Source organism: Periplaneta americana, chromosome 5 (assembly GCF_040183065.1).
Source record: "Periplaneta americana isolate PAMFEO1 chromosome 5, P.americana_PAMFEO1_priV1, whole genome shotgun sequence".
NCBI lineage: Eukaryota > Metazoa > Arthropoda > Insecta > Blattodea > Blattidae > Periplaneta > Periplaneta americana.
Window position 1 is genome coordinate 177,598,807 of NC_091121.1, and position 18,180 is coordinate 177,616,986.

The window sequence follows — 18,180 nt, forward strand, 5'->3', positions numbered from 1 at the left end:
CAATTCAGATAAATTCATCCATCAGCCACGCTAGACGTCTTCAGTAATAGACAAAAGTGGGCCTACTCTCTCGGTTTGTAAATTGATCTATTTATAGTTCTATACAAAGCGAACTTAATTAGCTGGGGTGCGTGTATCTTGTGAGATGGGATTGAAGGAGATAAGGTCTCCTGCAATTTGTGTGCGAAGTTCTGGTTGCCGCAGGGGACCGACTGGGTTATCGTGTTGGCGCGTGTCTGGCGGCTGGCTCCCTCCTGTCTCGCATGAAGACCCAGCCGTAGCGATTCTCACCAAAAGAATTCACATTGTATTCTAAACCGACAGATTGTACAAGACTTGTGCTGAACAAAGCAGATGTAAATAGTGAGGGTTTTCTTAGAGTAGTTCACTTTAGTTCCTCACTAATATTAGCTTCCTTACTGCATAGTAGACGATTTAAAGACTCTACATCTACTCCTAGGTTATTTAATATCGACAGCATTGTTGACTATGCAAGAACTGACATAATTTATTTGCTGAATTTATTGACTTGGTTTACTGAATTGACATAATTTATTTACTGAATTTAATGAATTGGCTTACTGAATTGACATAATTTATTTATTGATTTCGTTTACTGAATTGACATAATTTATTTGCTGAATTTATTGACTTGGTTTACTGAATTGACATAATTTATTTACTGAATTTAATGAATTGGCTTACTGAATTGACATAATTTATTTATTGATTTCGTTTACTGAATTGACATAATTTATTTACTGAATTTATTGAATTGGCTTACTGAATTGATATAATTTATTTACTGAATTAACTGACTTTGACTTATTGAATTGACATATTTCTTTTACTGAATTTACTGACTTGGCTTACTGAATTGACATAATTTATTTACGGAATTTATTGACTTGGCTTACTGAATTGACATAATTTATTTACTGAATTTACTGACTTGGCTTACTGAATTGAAATAATTTATTTACTGAATTTATTGACTTGGCTTAGTGAATTGAAATAATTTATTTACTGAATTTATTGACTTGGCTTACTGAATTGACATAATTTATTTACTGAATTTACTGACTTGGCTTACTGAATTGACATAATTTATTTACTGAATTTACTGACTTGGCTTACTGAATTGAAATAATTTATTTACTGAATTTATTGACTTGGCTTAGTGAATTGAAATAATTTATTTACTGAATTTATTGACTTGGCGTACTGAATTGACATAATTTATTTACTGAATTTATTGACTTGGCTTACTGAATTGACATAATTTATTTACTGAATTTATTGACTTGGCTTACTGAATTGAAATAATTTATTTACTGAATTTACTGACTTGGCTTACTGAATTGAAATAATTTATTTACTGAATTTATTGACTTGGCTTAGTGAATTGAAATAATTTATTTACTGAATTTATTGACTTGGCGTACTGAATTGACATAATTTATTTACTGAATTTATTGACTTGGCTTACTGAATTGACAATTTATTTACTGAATTTATTGACTTGGCTTACTGAATTGACATAATTTATTTACTGAATTTACTGACTTGGCCTACTGAATTGAAATAATTTATTTACTGAATTTACTGACTTGGCTTACTGAATTGAAATAATTTATTTACTGAATTTATTGACTTGGCTTACTGAATTGACATAATTTATTTACTGAATTTACTGACTTGGCTTACTGAATTGAAATAATTTATTTACTGGATTTATTGACTTGGCTTAGTGAATTGAAATAATTTATTTACTGAATTTATTGACTTGGCGTACTGAATTGACATAATTTATTTACTGAATTTATTGACTTGGCTTACTGAATTGACATAATTTATTTACGGAATTTATTGACTTGGCTTACTGAATTGACATAATTTATTTACGGAATTTATTGACTTGGCTTACTGAATTGACATAATTTATTTACTGAATTTATTGACTTGGCTTACTGAATTGAAATAATTTATTTACTGAATTTATTGACTTGACTTACTAATTTACTAACTTGGCTTGGTGAAGTGACATAATTTACTTATTGAATTAACTGATTTGACTAACTGATTTGACTTACTCAATTTACTAACTTGACTTGCTGAACTGACTAATTTACTTACTGAACTAAGTGAACTGACCAGCTCGACTGTCTTACTAGCTGACCCACTGACTTGTTTACTAATTGACTTTTGATTTACTGAGCAGACTAATTTAACTGCCCAGACGGGCTACACTGACAGAGTGACCTGGAGGAGTGAATTTATTATACTGAGTTAATGATTTAACTAACTTGGTAAACATTGTTGACTGTATTGACTAATTGAAAGACTGAGTTAGGTTTGTGCCCTTATTTGTGGTGCAGAATATTTTAATATAAAAGAGCTTCCGTTTAGTACATAGAGCACCATGTTGCATTCAGGTATATGTTTTGTTTTCCCGTCATTCCCAGTTAATTGTTGTACAGAACTGCCTCGTGTGGGTGGACTCGACGGTTGGCATGGGAGCCCTTCTTTATAATATCCCGTTAAAAGCTTTTAAATGGTAACGCCATTAGATGTCGCTTCTTTCCTTTCATTTCCAGTTAAATTAATAAACAGGTCAGACAACATTGCGACCACGTTGTTTCACGTGTGGATTCCCTCAGCTGAGGACGCTGGCGCGACACAGCGGCATAGAAGCGAACTCCGAGATCTGTTTACAGTAGAGCGTTTTGTAATTGCAGTTTGTTATTGAACACGCTTCTTTAAACTACGAACACTATTAACTATTCAGTATTATACAGGGCTAGTTAAAAGTCCCTCACCACCTAAATAATTTTTGAAGCAAGTATGACATGAAACTTGGTATGTGGGGATAACCATATACTAAAAACTCAATAATGGTACTACCGAGTTTTTTCTACTTTCGGTTTAACCGGAAGTAACTCCAACTCTCTTATTTTAAATGGAACATCCAATATATTATTTTATGCTCGACCATGCCGAAATGTAGTAATTATACACCTGGTATACCTGGTAAGGTTTATCTTGTCTCAGTAGCAATAAAACCAAGTCCCTTCAAATGAGGGTGGAGATTATAGGACGGTTGTAAATTTTCAGTATTCCTTTCAAAACCTTGTTATTGTGCAGGCTACCGGAACTCAATTTATTTTAAGACAAGCTCAGTGACGGAACTACACAGTACAAAGAGAGATATTTTGTAATTTTATTTTGCGCTACAGAATGTATCAACTGGTCCCTTCCGCCACTGGATGGATGGACGGTATCGCTCCATTCCCCCATCGCCATAACAATACAGACGAAGTAAGACATATCTCCTTTCTCTCTCTTTTCACAATGAGACAAGATACATCACACAGACTCTAGCAGTCCTTTAATGCATGTCATTAAAGTACACCTACTCATTAAAGTACAGGTCTTCAGCCAATGACAACTCAGCTTACAGGTGTTCAGCGAATGACAAGTCAGCTTTGTACCGTTATAAAATCGCAAGTATCGATTATTCTCGGATATGCAATCGAAAGAGAATTAGCGAAAAGTCACGGAGCTGGAAATCCAATACTGTCGTAGAAGGTTATGTTCTGTTACTATAAGAATTAGCGTCAATTGCAAATAATATTCAAATAAATTCAATTTGTCATCTCGTTTTTCAATGTCGAATTCAATAATCAAGTTTATATCAAGTTTAGCGGGATTACATCAAGGTCAATGACATTATTGTTCCTCGGAAAAAATCAATACTTTCGCGTCTGCGCACATCTCACAATTCACGACCTAGAACAAGGTCACTTCCGATCTTGTCAGATACAAATAAAATGTATACATCTGAATAATTTCAAGTTAGAAATATGGTCGAGCATAAAAAGTCGTATGAAACTTGCCTATACTGGTAATTAAGACGCTCGTATGAATATTATGAAACTCGCTTGCGCTCGTTTCATAAATATCCATACTTGCGTCTTAATTACTATAATTATTGGCTCGTTGCATAATGTACTATTATTTTTTAATAAAGTTCATTAAGCGCTTTTAAAAAATTACCCACATTTGATACGTCTGTACAAATTCAATGTTACTAAGTCAAGAAAACAGAAAAGTGTATCGAATATTAAAATAATAAATGCACTACCTAAATAACTTTTGAAGTATACAGTTCAGTGATATGAAACTTGGTATGTGAGGATAACCATATGCTAAGAACTCAATTATGGTACTACCGAGTTTTTTCTACTTCTGGTTTAACCGGAAGTAATTCCAACTCTGTTATTTTAAATCGAACACCCAATATATGTTTTATTTTTAAATAAAGCTCATTAAGAGCGTTTCAAAAATTACCCACACTTGATACTTCTGTACAAATTCAGTGTTGCTAAATAAAATGGAAGTGGTGCAAGATATTCCTAAAGCCTGGTTAAATCATTCCTTAAATGGTTTATATGATCGAGTGACATATTGTAAAGCAGCTGAGGGCTACCAATTTGAACACATAATTTAGAAGGTGGGGTAGCTTTGTTTTGTTTTTGTTAAGGAGGGAGTATTTTATTATTTTAATATTCGATACACTTTCCTGCTTTCTTGACTTAGCAACACTGAATTTGTACAGAAGTATTGAGTGTGGGCACTTTTTGAAAAGCTCTTAATGAGCACTATTCAAAAATAAAAATATATATTGGGTGTTCTATTTAAAATAAGAGAGTTGAAGTTACTTCCGGTTAAACCATATGCTTCAAAAGTTATTTACACTGGTGGCCATAATTCTGGAAACTTTTTATTTTTGTAGTGAATTATTATAACATCTGCATTGATTCACAGATTTGTACAACTGAAAATGTTATTCGTGATTGATTCGTTAATTATGGGGTTATAATATAGGTATTATATTAAATCCTGAATATTTTAACAATAAATAATCATTACTATGTGGGAAATTATGTTCTTGTCGTTTAAGATCTAAATATTAATTTCAGATTTCATTATAATTTTCCATTATTTACTGTAATAAAAACTAGTCCATTGTTGATTTTAAGATCATTTTTGATCGGTAGAAGCATTCTTGAGCACTGTTAGCATAAAATGTGGACATTATTAGTGTGTTTCTATCATTAGTCTGACTTAAGATTTCGTTAGGTGAACACCTGATTGCTTTACAACAAACTTTATTGATCATTTTATCACAATGGATCCACGAAAGGACTGAACACCTTCTAGGGCAGTCACACTTCGAGAAGAAGACTACACAATCAAGAAATTGCAAAAAAAATCGGTAATGGTGCTACAGTATCTGGTGTCCAGAAAGTATGGCAGAAGTACAAATCCACAAAATCTTTTAAAGCAACACTTAGGACTGGTAGAAAACCTAAAGTAAGTCCAAGAGATATGAGGCAGATTTGTCGATTAGCATTGAAAGATCGAAGGAAATCTTCTAAAGAGATACAGAAAGTTCTACACAGCAATTTACTTAGTATTTCTGCAAGGAATGTTCGAAGGGAGTTATTTTACAACAGACTGAAAGCAAGAGGATCCAGAAAAAAGCTATTTCTCAACAAAGGACAACTAGAAAATCGTGTAAATTGGTGCAAAAATCATCAATCATGGACCAATGATGGCTGGGCGAAAGTGATATGGAGCGATCAAACAAGGATTTCTATATTTGAAAGTTATGGACGCAAATACGTTCGTCGCCGAAATGGAGAAGCTTCGAATCCTGAGTGCCTAATATAACAGTCCTCGCAGAAATACTAAGTCCATTGCTGTGTAGAACTTCCTGTATCTCTTTAGAAGATTTCCTTCGATCTTTCAATGCTAATCGACAAATCCGCCTCACATCTCTTGGACTTACTTTGGGTTATCTACCAGTCCTAGGTGTTGTTTTACAAGATTTTGTGGATTTGTACCTCTGCCATACCTTCTGGACGCCAGACACTGTAGCACCATTACCAAGTTTTCTTGCCATTTCCTTGAATGTGTAGCCTTCATCTCGAAGTGTGACTGCCCTAGAAGGTGTTCAGTCCTTTTGTGGAGCCATTGTGATAAAATAATCAATAAAGTTGTTGTAAAGCAATCAGGTGTTCACCTAACGAAATCTTAAGTCAGACTAATGATAGAAACAAATTAATAATGTCCATATGTTATGCTAACAGTGCTCAAGAATACTTCTACTGATCAACAATAACCTTAAACTTAACAATAGACCAGTTTTTATTACATTAAATAATGGGAAATTATCATGAAATCTGAAAGTGATATTTAGATCTTAAACGACAAGAACATAATTTCCCACATAGTAATGATTATTTATTGTTACAATATTCAGGATTTAATATAATACCTTTATTATAACCCAATAATTAACGAATCAATCACGAATAACATTTTCAATTGTACAAATCTGTGAATCAATGCAGATGTTATAATAATTCAGTACAATAACAAAAAGTTTCCAGAATTATGGCCACCAGTGTAGGTGGTGCGTTTATTATTTTAATATTCGATACACTTTTCTATTTCCTTCACTTAGCAACACTGAATTTGTACAGAAGTATCAAGTGTGGGTAATTTTTGAAAAGCTCTTAATGAGTACTATTCAAAAATAAAATAATATGTTGGGTGTTCCATTTAAAATAAGAGAGTTGGAGTTACTTCCGGTTAAACTGGAAGTAGAAAAAACTCGGTAATACCACTATTGAGTTCTCAGTATATGGTTATCCTCACATACCAAGTTTCATGTCACTGAACCGTATGCTTCAAAAGTTATTTAGATGGTGCAGGGCTTTTAACTAACCCTGTATAATGTAGTATAATTAAGAGATTTTTACAAGAACAATAAGGAAAACGTAAGAAATTCATGTAATGCAAGCGAAATTTTCTGGAACAGTACGTAGGTACACTGACGTTCAAAGGTAATCGACCTACGATTTTATGATCGTGTAAGCGAACTTTCTAACAACGATATGTCACAACCAAGGATACGAAAAATTAACAAACTTTGAAAGAGTTCCGCTAGTTCTCAATAGGTGACACCATTATTCAGAGCCGTTAAAAGTTGTCAGGGAAAATGATTATGTAGATTAAGCATAAACTGTTCTTCTAATAGACAATATCAGCGGTATCCAGCCAAACTCAGTGTTGTTTTACAATCAATAGAGTAGGATGAAAACTTGAATCCTATAACACGGGTATACTTATCTATGATTGGCAACAGTGACTATTATCTTCGCCATCTATTCTAGAAGTAATAACTAAAGAATCCACACTTACACCAACAAATTATCGATCACTATCGATTTGTAGTGTCGGATATCTTTGAACATTGTACACTGACGTTCAAAGATATCCGACCTAAGATTTTATGATCGTATAAGCGAACTTTCCAACCATGGGATAAGTCAGAACCAAAGATATAAAAAATTGACAAACTTTGAAACAGTTCCGTAAGTTCTCAATAGGTGGATCATTATTGGGACAGTTAAAAAAGTGTCAAAGAAATTGATTATGTAGATTAGGCATTAATTATTATCACAATTGACAATATTAGCGGTTTCCAGCTAAACCCAGTGTTGTTTTACAATCAGCTGAGTGGGATGAAAAATTTAATTCCATAATGCGGGAATATTTATCAACAATTGGCAATAGTGACTATTATCTTCGCCATCTATTCATAGAAATAATAAATAAAGAATCCACACTTACACCACAGTCTACTATATACAATCACGAAGCTTGAGTTTTGAGGGTGCTGGAAACAATAGACTGTGACGGTACTATTTTGCATTGCCTGTAATGAGGCGATATTAGCGATCCTAGTGATGTGCAACTATCTAATGTTTGCATATTTACTACGTATTGAGCTTCGCGACTGTATATACTAGACTGTGCTTACACCAACAAATTATAGATCACTATCGATTTGTAGTGTCAGATATTTTTGAACGTCTGAATACCAGAAATATACGACTAACATGAAGCGATAATAATTCATTTAAAATATATAAACTGAAAGGCAAAATCACATTAAAGGAGAAAATGGAATCAACATTTTAGTTACATTCTACTTCATCTCGCCAAAAAATTGTAATCTTGTAAAATTTTGACTTGTTCCAAATCTTATAGCTTCAATGTTAATGTAAGATCTATGGAATACAATAAATGAAATTAAAATGAAAAATGAAATAAGATGAGAAGAAATAGGACATGCAATTCATGCAAAGAAAAACATATTTCTTGAAACTTTTGAGAGAGGCACCGAAAGTATACAATTTTAAATGAAGTGATCAGAAATTATTGAAAATATACTAAATAAACAAGATTACATTACTACATGGAGATGGAAACAATGTTGACAGAATGGTAGAAGGAAGGGCGTGAAGAAACTAACAATAAATATTAGAGTTCATGTACCTACTTTACTTAGGGTTGTGATTTTTGGCATTAACGATATACGAAAAATGTGTTAAAAACTCAATTTAATGCATGGAAAATAGAAATCACTTAATGAAAGTCCAAAATTAAGTGAAATTGGTATAAATTCACGAAATTACTTCATAATCACGATATTTTCAACAAAAAAAAAAAATGCATGGAGAATTCATACGAAAAATTATTCTTTCTTCCGAATAACAAGTGAAAGTTGCACAACACAGAGCTGCACGCATTGTATTCTTCACCTAACATAATTAGGAACATTAAATCCAGACGTTTGAGATGGGCAGGGCATGTAGCATGTATGAGTTAATCCAGAAATGCGTATAGAGTGTTAATTGGGAAACCTGAGGAAAAAAGACCTTTGGGGAAGCCGAGACGTAGATGGGAGGATAATATTAAAACGGATTTTAGGGAGGTGGGATGTGATGGTAGGGACTGGATTAATCTTGCTCAGGATAGGGACCAATGTTGGGCTTATGTGAAGGCGGCAATGAACCTCCGACTTCTCTGAAAGGCATTTGTAAGTAAGGTACGATGTTTTAATTTTACTGATCTGGCAACCCTTGTTGGGCGTCAGTCATTATTTTCTATGTTCTGTTAAACTGTGCTGTGTTCGCTCAAAGTTGACTCTTGTAGGCTCACTTTTTTTTTACTACTCTTTTCATTTATTTTTTTTCCCAATTTTTATTGCGACAACCTTCACTTACACCAGTATGTGTTCATGTATGTATGTATGTATGTATGTACGTGTGTGTATGTATGTATGTATGTATGTATGTATGTATGTATGGGCTATTCCATATGAAATCGATCAGTAAAAAACCTTGCATTTTTTAATACTCTAATTTTTTCCCTATTTATACAAGGTGCTGAGGAGAGTGCATTTTCAAAAATATACTATCGAAAGTCAAACAGTTTTAAATGTTATGGTTGTTGCTTCTTAATTTTTTTAATAATGAGATTTTAAATGAAACCTAGTGGTAAATCAATTTACATTTAAATTTCGATGTATTAATGAACAGAGCAAATTGCACTACCTTATGTTGCATTTTTAAAGTTTATTATTAACCTCTGTTTGTAGTATTCTGAATTAGTTATTAAACATATGAAAATTAGTACTTGATACTGTCTTTTACCTAGTAAATATAGTACTTTTAACTTTATATTATGTAATTTCATGAATATCTACATTGTTTTATAATTAAATTTTTATTTTGTATTTCTATGAAATGTATTGCAGTAAGATTGTAACATTTGACAATGTCTATAGTGAAGTTTTTCATTCAATGATAATAAAGATTATTATTATTATTATTATTATTATTATTATTATTATTATTATTATTATTATTATTGAGCGACAAATTTGGCGTATTTTATAAAAACAAGCCTCTTTCAGCGCTCCGAACACTGGAACCATTTACTGCAGAACATTGAACGGGAGCTCATTTTGAAGCTGACATTTGGTAGGTTATGTTAAGAAGTAATGCTTATTTTTATTGTATACAGAGAGACAGATAATCTGATTTTACTTACTTTTAAGCGTTTTGCCCATTTGTAAAAATGTAAAAAAATATTGAGAAAAAACCTTGCATTATTAAGAGGAAATCAGCATTGTTTGCTTAGTGGCTTGGCAATAAGTTTCGAGGGTATTGAATAAATTATTTCACACGCCTAGACATGAACGGCGCAGTACCGCACGAACTGGCCGAGAGCTGAAGATAAACGAGCGTTGGGCGTCATTTTACTCCTGTGTTTATGAAAACTTGTGATAAAGCTAGCCCAGCTATGCGCTACTACACGATACATCACGTGTTTGTCTCCTGGCCTTGCTTGTCTCGGCTAGCTCCCGCCTCACAGCTAGCTGGTTACTTCACGCGCGTACTATTTATTTTCTTTATTTGATATTTTCAATACTTTCTTATCAACGGTGCACCAGTAAAAAAATATGTTTATTTGTACTTTCAATGCTAAATCTAACCATATATTTTAAAAATATTTTTTCGTGGACAAAGGCGTCTTAATGAAGAAAAATCTAAATTTCTCCATTTCCATAAAAAGTAAGAAAAACTGTTTACATGTCAATATAAACTTTAATTTCTCAGCATCAAAATAAACCATGATTTTGATCATTGTGTGAAATGGTTTCGGAGCCACAACAGTTTAAAGTTGCTAATTTTATGTAAATACGATAAATTTAAATATTTTTAATTTAAACACTATGAAGTTCTGATGCCTCAAACTTTGCACAAAGCATTGTATCACAGTTGTCAACGGACAGAAAATGTTTCATTTTATTTTAAAATTGCAAGGTCAATTTTCTCTATATTTCGTTCGATTTGAGATGGAATAGCCCGTATGTATGTATTATCTATAACAAAAATACGTTGCTGCACACATGGATTTCCATTTATTATCTTTGAATTAATTTTATAAATTTCTTCCGCCAGTTCCCTAATTTCGAGTCTTTGCAATAATATTTTCTCTTTTAACCCTGCTAATGTGAAGGGAACTGGTATTGTTCCTCTACTCTCGAAAGCCTCGTTCTGCAAGTCTTGCAAATGTTATGTCATTACTAGGAGGCGGATGTTGATGAAAAGTAATCATCTTATTTTTCACATCAGGACGATGCTGATGAATTGTATATAGACCTACTGTAAATTGAATGGTAATATGTATAGCTCAACTGATGAATTGTTTATGATTATAAATTGAATTAATCTACTTGATATTAATTGCACAAATTTGTATAGCTTAATGAAAGTATGCTACTTTGTATTGTATATATTTGTATAGTTTTGGCCGATGAATTGTATATGCTTTAAATTGAATAGTAATCTATATAGCTCTACTGATAAATTGTTTGTGTTTGTAATTTGAAGTAGTTTGCATGATATGTATTATCAATTTCTGTATATCACAACTGGTTGAATTGTTTATGCCTTAAATTTAATTAAATTGTTTTGTATTATAATATAGCTCAACTTATGAATGATCGTTTGCGTTTGTAAATTTAATAATCTGATTGGCTATGTATTGTATACTTTTAGTAGAGCCATCGATGTAGCTCAGTCGGCAGACTCGCTGGGCTGCTGATCCGGAGCTGCGTTCGGGCTTGGGTTGGATCCCCCTTTGGACTTTGGTTTCTTCCGAGGTTTTCCACAGCCGTGGGACTGAAGCCGGCATCAACACCTTTGATTTGATTACCCCCTTTGATTTGATTACCTGGTTGGGTTTTTCCGAGGTTTCCCCCACCGAAAAGGCAAATGCCGGGTAATATTTTGGCGAATCCTCGGACCTCATTTCATCTCACTACATCTCGCCAAAATGTAAAAAAAATTGTACAACATTGTAAACATTGTAGAAAATTACTAAATTGTAAAACTATAAACATTTGTAAAAATTGTAATTGTAATATTGTAAAATGTTGACATGTTCCACATCTTAAAGCTTCATTGCTCATGTAAGATCTATGGAATAAAATAAATGAATGAATGAATGAATGAATGAATGAATGAATGAATGAATGAATGAATGAATGAATGCCTATTAATATAGAAATCCTTCTTATGTTGATATGAACGTAAAAAAAAATAATTTTTATATTGCATTTTTTGACGTTTTTGAACTAATAGGTCATTTTTACATTGTTTCGGCATTTTTTTGTCATTTTTAATATCTTGAACTTTTAAATCATTTCGAAAGCATTTTACTTCCTTCTTTACATATAGGCTTGTTAAACCTTTTTCTAAGCAAACAGATCAGTTGTAAGCCCTACTAATAATTACCTACTGAATAAGTGAATAACAGTGAAGTTTGAGTTTTATAATATGGAACAAACTCTAAAGTCCATCCCTCATTCCACTGAAGGCTTCACCTCACACAACAGAAGTAATATAAAATGCTTGACAACAGCTTAGTTTAAGTGAAGGCTTTGACCGCTACTGTTCTTTTGTTGGTACGAGGATGTCTTTAGAATTAATGTAGCCTATGTTTGGAAGGGGCGGAAACTTTCACCGTTTCCTGGACAATAGGACGTTGTGTCCCCAGGACGGAAGGGATGTACTGCATTAGACAGCATTTTTAACACAAGGATTGCAAGAATGCACGCTGCGCCCACAATTTGATTTGTCATTTACCTCCCCATCTGGAAGGTCTGGTAACAAAAATGAAGAATGGAAGGAGGGGGAGACGGAGAATGAAGGCACTGTCATGGGCCACCGCTGATTGAAACACATTGCAAACCCTCATTAAAATATATAGTTTTCCCTTAAAACTTTCATTTTTCGCATGCTCTTTTTCTTTATCTTTATCTTAGTCCGGCATTGCAGGGTAGTCATTGAAACAAGGTGACTAACTTTTAAGAAGTTGTGGTGCGAGTACGGTGAATAATATTTAAATGTAATTTTCAGAGAGTGGATGCGGGATAACTTATCGTTGAATGTAAGTGCACATTTACTATATGTTACATTTTTTTTTTCATTCAGACCATTGGGTGAACAGGTTTTAAACGTAAACAGACGACGTCAACATGCTACCGTATCTCCGTACAGTAGTACATACCTTGCAAGGTTCAGTCCTCGTCATCATTGATGCAATTACCAGCGTTGCAGTAAACGACGATATATTCTCGTAAGTTGTCGAAGCTGAATCGTCTTCGCCTATCGCTTAAATAGTTTTTGTATCGAGAGAATTTCTGAAGAAAACCTCTAAAATGGGGATCAATCAATTTCTTTAGAGAAATATTTGTACTGAGCATCATGTTGCACGTGTCGTTAGACCCGCACAACTAAATGATGATGATGATGATGATGATGATGATGATGGTTCCTCAGATTTCATTTCAACGCATTTCCTGTGCGATGTACTGTTGCAATGTTTCTCTATAGCCTGAGTTATTCAATTTTACATACATTACACACGATATTGTCTTCGTTAATACATAAAATGTCACTCTCATACTTCTTAATTGCATTTCGTATCTCTGAGCGAATTTAACGTTTTCCCATTATGAATGGCTCAGCACAACACTATTCAAGGCGTACTAAATACTTGAGCAGGATAACACAGCTGCACACATTGCATTGCAATGTTACTATGAACGGACCGGGGTTCCTTCGTTTTGTACGCTGCTTAATAATAATAATAATAATAATAATAATAATAATAATAATAATAATAATAATAATAATAATAATAATAATAATAATATTAATAATAATGAAGTATTTTCTGAAACAGAAGACTTCACTTTCACTATTAAAGATCAGATAGTGCCAAATAAATAATAAAAAATGAAGGCCTATTATTAATAGAATATGTAGCCTATTGTTGCAGAAAGATAATAGAAAACGATTCAGTAAAAATGCACGTAAGAGAGGTGATTTTCCTATTTTGAACATAATTAACAGAAAAGTTTTATAGGGACTTATCATAACACACTACTGCCATCTAGTGGAATATTTGTAATGATGAGATGGTACAATAATAGCCTACATTTTCAAGAGAGTTTTGTATTTTATTAGTCAATTAATATTTTATTATACTAGAGTAGGCCTACTTTATTTCTTCTAATCGTTATATAGTCTACTTTCTTCTAATCGTGTAATAATCAATTAAATCCCACTCGACTTTTGATTTTCTCTAGATAAATCAAAACCTCTAGTGAGATTACTGTAAATAATCTGAATGTTTTTTTTTTTTATTTTAATAGCTTAAACGTAACTCTAAAAATATTCTGAGCGTGAAAGGATAAAAAAATTTAAATCAAACGTGAATTTCAAAATTTTCATTTAATGTACAGTAGTGGCAAAAAAACCGGACCGACCCTTGTAGCTGATTTCAGAGCCTTGTTCACTCCAGAACACGATAGACTGGTAACTAAGACTTTTATGGTTCGAATCCTGCCTGGGAAGGAAACTTTTTTTGTTCCTTATTCAAATTTATTCCCAATACTTTTCGATTGCTATTAAAATTCATGTTCTGGGAATAATAAGTTAATTAAGTAGTCAAATATCGCTGCAATCGAAAAGTATTGGGAATAAATTTGAATAAGGAACAAAAATAAATTTCCTTTCCAAGCAGGATTTGAACCACGAAAGTTTTAGTTACTAATCTATCGTGTTCTGGAGTGAACAAGGCTCTGAAATCAGCTAACAACTTCACTTTTTGTTAAGTCATCCCGCATCCACTGTCTAGTTATTTTCTTTTAATTTTACGTAATTTTTTTCATTATTTTAAGACATTTTAATGATCATTTTAAGTATATGTTTAGGTCATCAACATCCACGCCCTGGTTATTACCTATAGGGAGTGTCCAAACGAAATATTTGCCGATCCTCTATATCGATTTCGGCACAGCCTGACTGAAGACCTCCGTAGTCTGACTGAAGACCTCCGTAGTCGATCTAGTGTGAACGGCGCCTCGCAACTAGCAGCCCACTACGACTCACCGACAATTGAGTGCTCAACAGCCGTGAAATGAGCCGGTGGATCGGACATGCTCCCAAGACTCTTCCTCAGTCGTGACAATGCAGTTCGTTTGTATTCCAGCTTCACAGCCAGTGTATTAATTAGTACAGCGTACGTGGAATACTCCAGTAGAGATAACGGGGGTGGGGGGGGGACTTAGCAAAAGGATTTACGCTAATTGCTGCGTTTGAACCGCGTCACATTTGAACAAGAAGACATAGCCAGCCCCCATACTAAGCAAGTGCGTATTCAGCTTCAAGTATTAACGACACAACTGAGCAAGGGATAGAGTTGTTCATTTCATGCCATTGGATGTGAAGTGACTTTCAGAGCTTGAGAATAAAATTGCTTATTCACAGGATTTATTCTATACAAGTAAAAATTATTATCTAGCGCAGGGATGAGACGATATTAGCTCCCAATCATGGTAGAAGACACGACCTTGATCACGAGCGTATAGTGCATCCACTACATAGCATCGTAACATAGACATCAGGGATGTACAGTACATGCACATGCATCGAATAAAGACACCAATTATTACAATAACTTGCGTTACTAAATTTCCGGCTATGTAATAGGGCTAATTGTTCACTTATTTAATATACATGTACATATACAGGATGTTTAAAAAATACGGGGCATGATTTCATGTATGTATTTCCCACATGTAGATAATCAAAATAGTTCATTACGACATGTGTCCGGAAATGCTTTATTTCCGAGTTATGGCCTTCACAACATTGAAATTCACCGGAACGTTTTTCTTTCCGCAGGTCGTTGCCGTCAAAGGAGACATTAAGAGGGCACTTTGACAGTTCATTCCGAGGCGAAGGTTACATTCAGTGTTGTGTAGGCGTTAGACTGTGCGACATGTATTCAAATCAAGAGCTGGCAGAGATACACTTCATGTACGGTAAGGCGGACGGCAATGCTGCGCTGGCTCGTCGTTTGTACCAGGAGAGGTACCCACAGCGACAATGTCCAGATCGGAAGACATTTGTACGTCTCCATTACCGTCTGTGCGAGTATGGAAAATTTAACTCTCCTGGTTAGGGAAGGGGACGACCAAGATCTACAACTCCAGAAGTACAGGAGGAGATTCTGGAGGCTGTGAACATGACTCCTTCTATCAGTACACGAAGGGTAGCGTTGCAAGTCAATGTAACTCATGCGACTGTCTGGAGACTGTTGAAAGAGTATCAATTGTATCCTTATCATTTGCAACGTGTACAGGCCCTGTCACCAGCAGATTACCCTGCACGAGTTAGGTTCTGTCAGTGGTTCTTGCAGCAGTGTGGTGTAAATCCGAACTTTCCTGCCTTAGTATTATTTACAGATGAAGCACAGTTCACACGAGATGGCATAACAAATTTCCACAATCAGCATGTATGGGCGTATGAAAACCCACGTGCAACTGTTCCATCTCATCACCAGGTGCGGTTCTCCCTCAACATGTGGGCCGGTATCATTGGTGATCGATTAATTGGACCCCATGTACTTGTAAACAGACTTACGGGGCAGGCGTACACAAACTTCCTGAGAAAGCACCATACCTCATGTTTTAGAAGACACTCCACTGATCAATCGTCAACACATTCACTTCTTGTATGATGGCGCTCCTGCACACTTCAGTCGTACGGCTCGCCGGTACTTGGATCGAAGGTTTCCTGATCGATGGATAGGTAGAGGTGGCCCAATTGCTTGGCCTCCACGCTCACCTGATCTGAACGCTCTCGATTTCTACTTGTTGGACCATTTAAAATCATTGGTTTATTCGTCTCCGGTGCCTGATTTGGAATCCCTTCGGAATCGAATTGTGGCATGTTCTGAGGACATACGCAATACTCCTGGAGTTTGGGATCGTGTTAGCTGGTCAATGAGACATCGATGTGAGGTCTGTATTCAAGCAGGAGGTGGACATTTTGAACATCTTCTGTAATGACAACGACCTGCGGAAAGAAAAACGTTCCGGTGAATTTCAATGTTGTGATGGCCATAACTCGGAAATGAAGCATTTCCGGACACATGTTGTAATGAACTATTTTGATTGTCTACATGTGGGAAATACATACCTGAAATTATACCGTGTATTTTTGAAACACCCTGTATAAACAAATCGCAAAGGGAAGGGTTTTTTAGGAACGAAAAGACAAATAGGGAAAGTTAATTGTATGTAAACCAATTATTTATTATGTAAATACTTCACTTCATTGGTTATGAGAAACTAATAGGGTCTACCTGCTCGACGTGTGTGATCTCTAAGTACTTTTGAGTATTTGTTGAAAAAATAATAATGACAATATTGATTGAAATAGAGTATATTGATTGTGTGATTGTGAAAATGTTGTCCTTACTCTCCAGTCGTGATTATGTAATGAGTTTTCTTAGAGTGATTTATGAGATGCACGTAACACGAAAAAAAAAACAAATTGATTAAATTGAGATATTGAGACATCGTAATTTTTGGGGTCAATCATTTAAGGGGATATGTATGACTTTTAAAACTTCCACAATTTCGGCCAAAATTTGTGAAATTTAAACTATATAAATAGATCTATAATAATATCATCTGTACAAAATTTGGTGAAATTAGGTCTAATAATTTTTTAATTATATTTTAAGTATATTTTATATTGACGTTACTAAAAAATCTTCTTGCATCAAAGTTTTCAAAAAGTTTAGTTCATATTTGCTCAAAATCCTGAAAATAGTTATTGGAATAAAAGTTAATTAGCATTTTGAGCTTAGTAATAGTATAAGTTAAAGTGCAATCAAGGATAAAATATTATTTCTAAATTAAAGAAACACGTAGTCTAATAAAAGTAAATATCCAGAAACAACAAATAAAACATCAACAATACATTTAAAATAAAGAAATAAAAGGAATCTAGATACTATCTACTGACCCAAATGTAAATTAATTTACCTTCGATGTTAATTCCGAAATGAATTTATTTCTCTCTTCTCCTGAATAATGCCTCTATTTTTTTTCATGTTGCGTCTCAAAATGCCGTTTTATGTTGCTTTTTATGCAAATGATATTTTTTTACACAACAAACACTGGACTTCATCACCATGTTCGAAGCATAAATATTGTATCTTCCACTCTTCCTTCAAAGCTTTAAGCGCTTCCGTTCCGTCATGATGCGCTGTGTTCTAAAATCTGTACATCCTTTAGCAATGTTTACAGGTAAAAGAGCTCCGCGCGCGCGCAGCGGGTATAAAAGAGCTCTCGCTCGCAATCATTAGTCACCATCGCAAGACTGATCT